Source organism: Gossypium hirsutum, chromosome A13, assembly GCF_007990345.1.
Source record: "Gossypium hirsutum isolate 1008001.06 chromosome A13, Gossypium_hirsutum_v2.1, whole genome shotgun sequence".
Classification (NCBI taxonomy): Eukaryota; Viridiplantae; Streptophyta; class Magnoliopsida; order Malvales; family Malvaceae; genus Gossypium; species Gossypium hirsutum.
Window position 1 is genome coordinate 32428019 of NC_053436.1, and position 8255 is coordinate 32436273.

An 8255-nucleotide genomic window follows, 5' to 3' on the forward strand; every position below is an offset into this window, starting at 1 on the left:
ACGACTCAGATTTTCGAGTTGGACCAGACGACTGTTTGATGTTTCGAGACAGGATATGTGTACTGAAAAATGATGAATTGGTTCAGAAAATATTACATGAGGCGCACAGTGGCTGTTTATCAGTTCACCCTGGTAGCACAAAAATGTATAATGATTTAAAGAAGTTGTATTGGTGGCCAGGTATGAAAAGGGACATTTCTGAATTTGTAACCAAGTGTTTGATCTGTGAACAAGTAAAAGCTGAACATCAAGTGCCTTCAGGATTACTTCAACCGGTAATGGTGCCTGAATGGAAATGGGATAAGATTACCATGGATTTTGTAACCATTTTGCCTTTGACTCCTAAAAAGAAGGATGCTGTCTGGGTAGTGGTTGATAGATTAACAAAGTCAGCCCATTTTATACCAGTACGTACCGATTACTCACTTGATAAATTAGCCGAATTATATATTGCTGAAATTGTGAGGTTGCACAGAGTACCTATGTCTATAATATCAGATAGAGATCCGAGATTTACCTCGAGATTTTGGAAAAAGTTACAAGAAGCTTTGGGTACAAAATTGAACTTTAGTACCGCGTTTGATCCACAAACAGATGGTCAGTCGGAAAGAGTAATCCAGGTACTCGAGGATATGCTTAGATGCTGTGTCTTAGAATTTGGAGGTAGTTGGGAGAAATATCTATCTTTGATTGAATTTGCCTACAATAACAGTTATCAGTCAAGTATACAAATGGCACCATACGAAGCCTTGTATGGTCGTAAGTGTCGGACTCCTTTATATTGGACCGAACTTAGTGAGAAACAGATTCACGGAGTTGATCTAGTTAAAGAAACCGAAGAGAAAATAAAAGTAATTCGGGATTGCTTGAAAGCTGCTTCAGATCGACAAAAGTCATATGCAGATTTAAAAAGAAAAGAGATTGAATTTTAGGTGGGTGATAAAGTGTTCTTGAAGGTGTCACCATGGAAAAAGATTCTGAGATTTAGCCGAAAAGGCAAGTTGAGTCCGCGTTTTATTAGGCCGTACGAGATTACTGAGAGGATTGGACTAGTGGCATATCGGTTGGCCTTACCGGCAGAGTTAGAAAGCATTCATAACGTGTTTCATGTATCAATGTTGCGATGTTATCGTTCTGATCCTTCACATGTGATTTCTCCAACAGAAATTGAGATTCGACCGGATATGACCTATGAGGGGGAACCAATAAAGATTTTGGCTCGAGAATTTAAACAGTTAAGAAATAAAAGTATAGCCTTAGTGAAAGTATTGTGGCATAGACATGGGATAGAAGAGGCTACGTGGGAACCTGAGGAAGCAATGAGGAAACAATACCCGAACCTCTTTACCGGTAAGATTTTCGGGGACGAAAATCTCTAAAGGGGGGAGAATTGTGCCAACCCGAATTAGGGCCTAATCAAAATAGTGGTTTCGTGACCACAAATCCGAGATAGAAATAATTGTTTTATAATTATTTTGGGGTTTGTGATATGATTTCATGATTTTGTGAAAATTTCGTGATGAAATTCTGTGCATTGCGCGCTTAAGTTGAGACTAGGGACTAAATCGAATAAATTGTAAAACTCATGTTTTAGAAGTTTTTAGTATGAAATTTCTTTGGGATATTAACTAGGAGGTCTTAAATAGCAATTTTACCCATTCTTAAGTTATGGACAAAAGTTGGACATGGAGGGATTTTTTTTGAAAGTTTAGTAGTAGGGGCATTTTGGTCATTTGTATATTAATGAAATAAAATGGGAAAAATAACACAAAATTGGTTATAATCTTCATTAGTTGCTGCCGAAAATTGCTCTCCTCCATAGCTAGGGTTTCTTCAACTTTCAAGCTTCATAATCAAGAAAGGCGTGGAATCGACCTCGAACGGGGGAAGGAGAAATTTTTGGACTAAATTACAAAATTCCCATATTTTGCACCGAGGTAAGTTTGTATGTAAATAATACATTAATTTCATTTACATTCTTATATTTCAGCCTATTATATATATATATACTAGCTGATGTTGAAGTATAAATCGACTATTGGAAGAATGGAAATAAGTAATAGAGAGAGATATCCCAGTTGAACATTCAGAAAGATCGAATAAAATAGAGGGAGCGTAGCTAGGTCACATGTATGGTGCCAAGTGCACATCATGTGTACAAGAAAGCTACGAGATACTATGTAGTAGCTAGGTCACATGTGTGATACGGGATGTATCCCATGTAGACAAGAGAGCTACGTAAGAGATAAATGTAGCTAGGTCGCATGCATGATTCCAAATGAAGGACACCATGTAGACAAGAGAGCTACGAGACAAATTGGCTAGGTCGCATGAGTGGTACTAAGTGTTCACCATGTGTACAAGAGAGCCGAACTAAATGAAATATGATGGTGGGGCTGTGTGCTGAAACCATCAAGTATCGAGGATTAATCCGAATTGTTCAACGGGATGGTTTTGTGGTGACATTGTAGTCATGGACCTACACTTGTGATGTATGAAATGTGGTGAAAATGATTTGTGGTATATATATATGTAAGTTAAAATGAGGTTAGTATAAAGAATGTGTGAAAGAGTGAAATTAGCATTAAAACTGTTTTGGACTGTAGCAGTGACGTGATTTTGAAAATTCACCAAAAATAGAAGGAATTTAATTATAGGTTGAATGAGATTTAAAATTAAATCTTAATGAGTTTATTTTCATATAAAAGAAACAGAGCAAGCAAAAGAATTCTATATTTTGAGATATTTACAATTGTGTGTGACTTGCTCAGGATGACTATGTGATCCCCTATTCCAACTTTGAAAAATCATTAAAAATTGTACAAAACAAATTAAGAAATATAGTTTATATGCCTAAATTCCTTATTAAGTTTAGTTTTAAATGAAACAGGTTTCATGGTTATTTGAATTGTGTACTGAGAGAAATTTAATTCGTAGTGAACAGAGGTCAGATCAGTTGAGCTGTGTAACAGGGGAAACTTTAACTAATAAACTGTACTAATTGGCTGAACCAAAAATTCTAGAAACAATTTAGTAAGAATTTTTATGAGTCTAGATTCAGGGAAATTTTACGGATTTGAATTTCAAGTTTCGTAACTCAAGTTATGATTTATTTAGTGATCATGACGCAGGAGGGACAGCTTGATCAAATTGGAGTAAACAATAAAATTAAAAATATGATATAATTGAGTTATGTTGTAAACATATTAGATTCCTTATTTGTTATTTATATACTTACTTACTAAGCTATAAGCTTACTTTCTTTTCTCTCCTTTGTCTTATAGTGTCATCCAGTTAGCACAAGAGTTAGAGATCGTAGAAGATCCGCCCGCACTATCAATATTCTTGGTATCTGAACTCAACATTTTGAAATGTGGCATGTATAGCAGACTTAGTTATTTTGTTATGTGTCATAATTGTCTAGGTTTAAATTACTACTTATAGTATCAAACTAATCATTTTGTACGAAGCCTTTGAAATTGGTTTGTATTGTTAATGACATATGTTATAATGATCCATGATCAAATTGCACGCCATATTTTTGTTGGGTTTTATTTAATAGTATATACTATAATTTGTTAATACCTCGTACCCTGTTCCGGTGACGGATACGGGTAAGGGGTGTTACAGCTATTCATTGACAACCTTGTCTTTTCCCTTCTTTCTCGAGGAATCTAGGTTGACATTAATTACGAAATAAAACAGACAACACATTCATCAATACGTAAACAACTTCACATTCAATATGTAATTTACGTACCTTTTCAACTTTATTCAATTTAGTCCCTAAAATTGAGACTAGCCTAACTTCCACATTTAACCCAAAAATTTTATACCAATTTCAGTCTAAGCCTAATTCAACTCCTTACCTCTCATTTCTATCCCTAACTTTCAAAATTTTCACAATTTGGTCCTTATTGCTCAAAATCAGCAATCACTTCACAATTTTGTCATTTCTTTCCACTTCCAACCTAAAAATCTATCAAATTAGTCCCTAAAGCTTTAACTGCTCAACATTGGTATCATCTAAAATCTTAAGTAGTATCAAAATATAAGACATGGGTGGGCTATCTCATAGTATTAGGATTCCAAAAACATAAAAATTACAAGAAAATAACTAAATTTAACTAACCAATCAAGCTCCAAAAATTGAAATCAAAGGCCGAAAGTTTTTTTTTCTTTCCTCTCCAATTCGACATGCAAAAGATGATGAGCAAAATGTTTTTGTTTTGCTTTTTTTTATTCTCCATTATCTTTCATTTTCTTATAAAATTGCATTAACTTAAATTATTAATAAAATTTTATAACATTTTAATCTTTCAAAAATTGATGTCATCCACTAATAATTAGAACAAAGGTATATTGGCTTTTTAAGTCCTTTAGTTATGTATTACCTTATAATTTAATTATAATTTAACTTTTGGCTCTAACACAATTTAATCCCTATACCTTAATTAATTCTTAATTCATGAAAATTACCTAACCAAAAATTTAATTCACCTCAAATATAAATCCGTAAATATTTAATAAAAATATTTATATTTTCGGTTTATAGAAACGGGTTCCCACAACCACACTTTCTGTTATCACTGACTGTCAGGTCGTTACAAGTTTTTGATTAAAATGCCATAGTAAATGTTTAAAGAAATGGTAATTGTAAATTTTCATTGTTAAAATCTGAGTTTTTAGGTGGTAACACCCAAATCCAGACCTGGTGAATTGGTTCAATGGAGGGCATTACAACTGTCCCATGGACCTTGTGTTTATGGTCCCAACGAACTAAATTTTTTCCATATTGGCCTTCGTGTTTGTTGTCTAGATGGACGTCATCAAAACACCACCGTGGGGTATATTATCATATCACACATTTTCCCAACACTCTGCCCGAACTGTAAAACCCTTAACCTGGCCTAGACGTTATGGCCAAATTTGAGTGTGTTACGAAGAAAGGTCTTAAATTATATCTTTTAAGTTAAAACGTATCATTTTATTAGTTTACCAATCGGAGTGTAATATCCCGAACCCGGCCTAGACGTTATGGCCGAATCTGGCGTGTCACATCGAAATGTCATAACGGAAACTTTAAAGAGTTAGGTTCTTTGCTATTACCAAATGATCTTGTCAAAATGTTTTAACAATTTTATTGCCTTTGATATGCTAAACTATTTTAGATTTGAGGAAGCTTTTAAAACCTTGGAGTTGAAACACTTGTTTTTGAAAAACAATTATTATTTTGAAAACACGTCTTCTTAAAACTAGCAGTTTTTAAGTGAATATATAAAAGCCCAATTAAAAATTATAACCCACAGATGGCCTTATTAAAAAAACATAAACCCAAAATGAAACTTTAAGTATAAATAAAACCAAATGTAAATTAATTGCAGTCGTGTGGCCACCTCTGAGTCCCTCGCAACACCAAATCACCTAAAGCTGGGGATTACCTGCACAGTCGAAGAGAAAGAGTGAGTTTACAAAAACTCAGTGTGCAATCCCCTATTAGTCAATCAATATACAGCATACAATAACAGTTTGGGCCTGAGCCCTATTCAGAAACAGTATAGGGTGGGCCATAGCCCAATACAGTAACAAAACAGTATAGTAATGCAACCCATCCCAATCCGTCCAACATACCACTCCGTACCACCAACACACCATGCGGAGACAAAGTCGACCCACCCAGCCAACACACCAATAACGCAACAAAGCTTTCAGTAATAATATCGCAGCAAGGCTGCCAGTAATAGTAATGCAGCAAAACTGCCAGTATCAGTATATGTGATAAAGCCACCAGTAACAATACACTTCCTCCTTAACAGAATCCTAACCCCATGCAAAATGTCATGTCATAAATCATACGTGTATGCTGAATGTCATGCTGAGAAAGAACAGTTATATCATAGCACAAATCAGTCATTTACCCTCAATGGGTAAAATAGTCATTTTACCCTATAGGGGTATTTTGGTCATTTAACTTGCTTTGGGGTCTAGGTACTCTTATTGACCCATCAGAAGGTCTATAGTTTCCTTGAGCGACTCATGTAACCCTAACAGTCCTAACAGTGTAAATGGCCCCAAGGCCTATTATGCGGCCCAAGTAGGGCCACACGCTCGTGTGGCCCATCAAGCCCAAAAATTACCACAGCCACACGAACTACACAGCCCAGTCCAGCAAATTACCATTTATTATGGAATTTATCCGTGTGGAGCCCACAAGCCCATTGGGCCCACAACGCCCATTTCAACCCATCATTGCCCAGAATGGCCCAAACCCATGAGAACGCTCATGGCAGCCTCTGTAGTCTAACACCCATGTTTCATGGGTTCAGTTCACCACAGGAGCGATCACACGCCCATGTCACCTCAATCGCCGTATCTTTCGACTTTTGCCGATTTACAGTATAGGTGGTGTGATTACACACCTGGTTGCGAATATTTGTAAGAAGCCTTCGAACACGAACCTACATTAATCAAGACATTCAGCTAAATGTTTATCACTAGGGTCAACACCCACTTACTAATACTTAATCCAAAAGAACACTTGCCTTAGTCAACGGATGTGGTTTAACTCGCCAATAATGTTAATCGAAGGTTGGCCACACCCTCTTTTAATGAAAAGCTGCATCATCCAGGGAACCCATTAACCACAATCGCATAAACCAAAGACTTGAATCGATACCTATTGCCTACATAAAACTCAAAACTAGAGATAGGGCATTTGGCCAACACCCCAATATGTTAGCCCACATACTTACCTTAAATCGAGTGATAAGGAAACGGTTTCGACAGCTAATTATCACTAAAAAATCCTTCACTTCTCGAAGAAATTTAGAGAATCACAAGAATAGCCCACCTAAAAGAATAGGACAAGAATCGGCTATAAGAGAACAAGAGAAGGGAGGAGCATTCAGCTTTAAGTAGAAGTAACATGAAAAAGATTAAAGAAACAAGCAAGAATCGAATGTACCTACAATAGTCGTCAGGCTGCAATCAAGATGAAGAGACGAGGAGGAGAGAATCGATCATGAACCAATGGCTAAACCGAAATGGATGAACAAGGGGAAGGGAAGAGGCAGTGAACAATCGATTACCAATAAAAGGAAGTAAAGATGGAAGGAGAAAATGAACAGAAAGGAGGGAAAAGAGAGGTTCGGCTAGGCGGGAAAACCGAAGGATATAGTAATAGGGGAGAGCAAAGGTGTATTAGGCTAGAGAGAAAAATTCCAAAAGAGGAAAACTGACCAAAAGAAAAACTGAAATAAGGAATACTCCCCCTTAAGGAATTACAGTCGAAATTATGAGTAGCTATAACCCAATTCGCCACTACCACCTCCACACCCTCAAATTCCTTGATTTTCTCCCAATATCTCTCTCTAATTCACTCCATAGATCACTCCAACATCCCATTCAAACTCTATTCAAAATCTCATGACCAATTCAACCTCAGAGTTTCAGTCCAACTCCACTACCTACCTAGCTCAACAGCAAAATAAATTTTCCATTGTCAAACTCAGGACTCGAACCCAAGTCCCCTAGCAGAAACAACACGCCACCTTGCCACAAGACTACACGCTCACTTTGTGTCATAAAACAAGCACTATTATTTATAAGGCCTATATGACAGTGTCCAGATTCATTTAAGAGCAACACTAAATATTTTGCAAAAGCCAAGACCTGAACCCAAGTTTCTCAAACACTCCCAAACACACCCAAATCATTAAGCCAGTAAAGCAAACATGAAATTTGTGTTAGATAATACAAAATTAAAGACTCTAAATATTTGGGGTGTTACACGGAGACTTAATATCCAGAAAAACTTGAGTTTATAATCTTATTTGAAACCATTTTAACTTATCAAGAATTTGCAGCAGAAGTTTAAAAATCATTTTATTCGAAACCAAGCTCGTGTTTCCAAAAACCATTTGTTAAAATTGTTTGTTTGCGTAAAGTATTTTATTAACATTTTAGAAAAGAAAGCAAAAAAATCGAAATCCAAAAGTTAAAACCATACAGTCCAGAGAGTCCCCAAAATTACAAACTCTCAAGAAAAACCAGATTTTAAAATAAAATTGACATTACTAAATAAAAATAGTTCTCTACCGAGTGCTCACCGCTGAACCTCCATCGCACCGACCTGCCTAAGTCTGTGGATTACCTGAACAGAACAAACAAATAGATGTGAGTTTTTATAAACTCAATGTGTAACCCAACAGAAATAGTCATGCAACATACACAAAATTCCACATACAATTAGATAC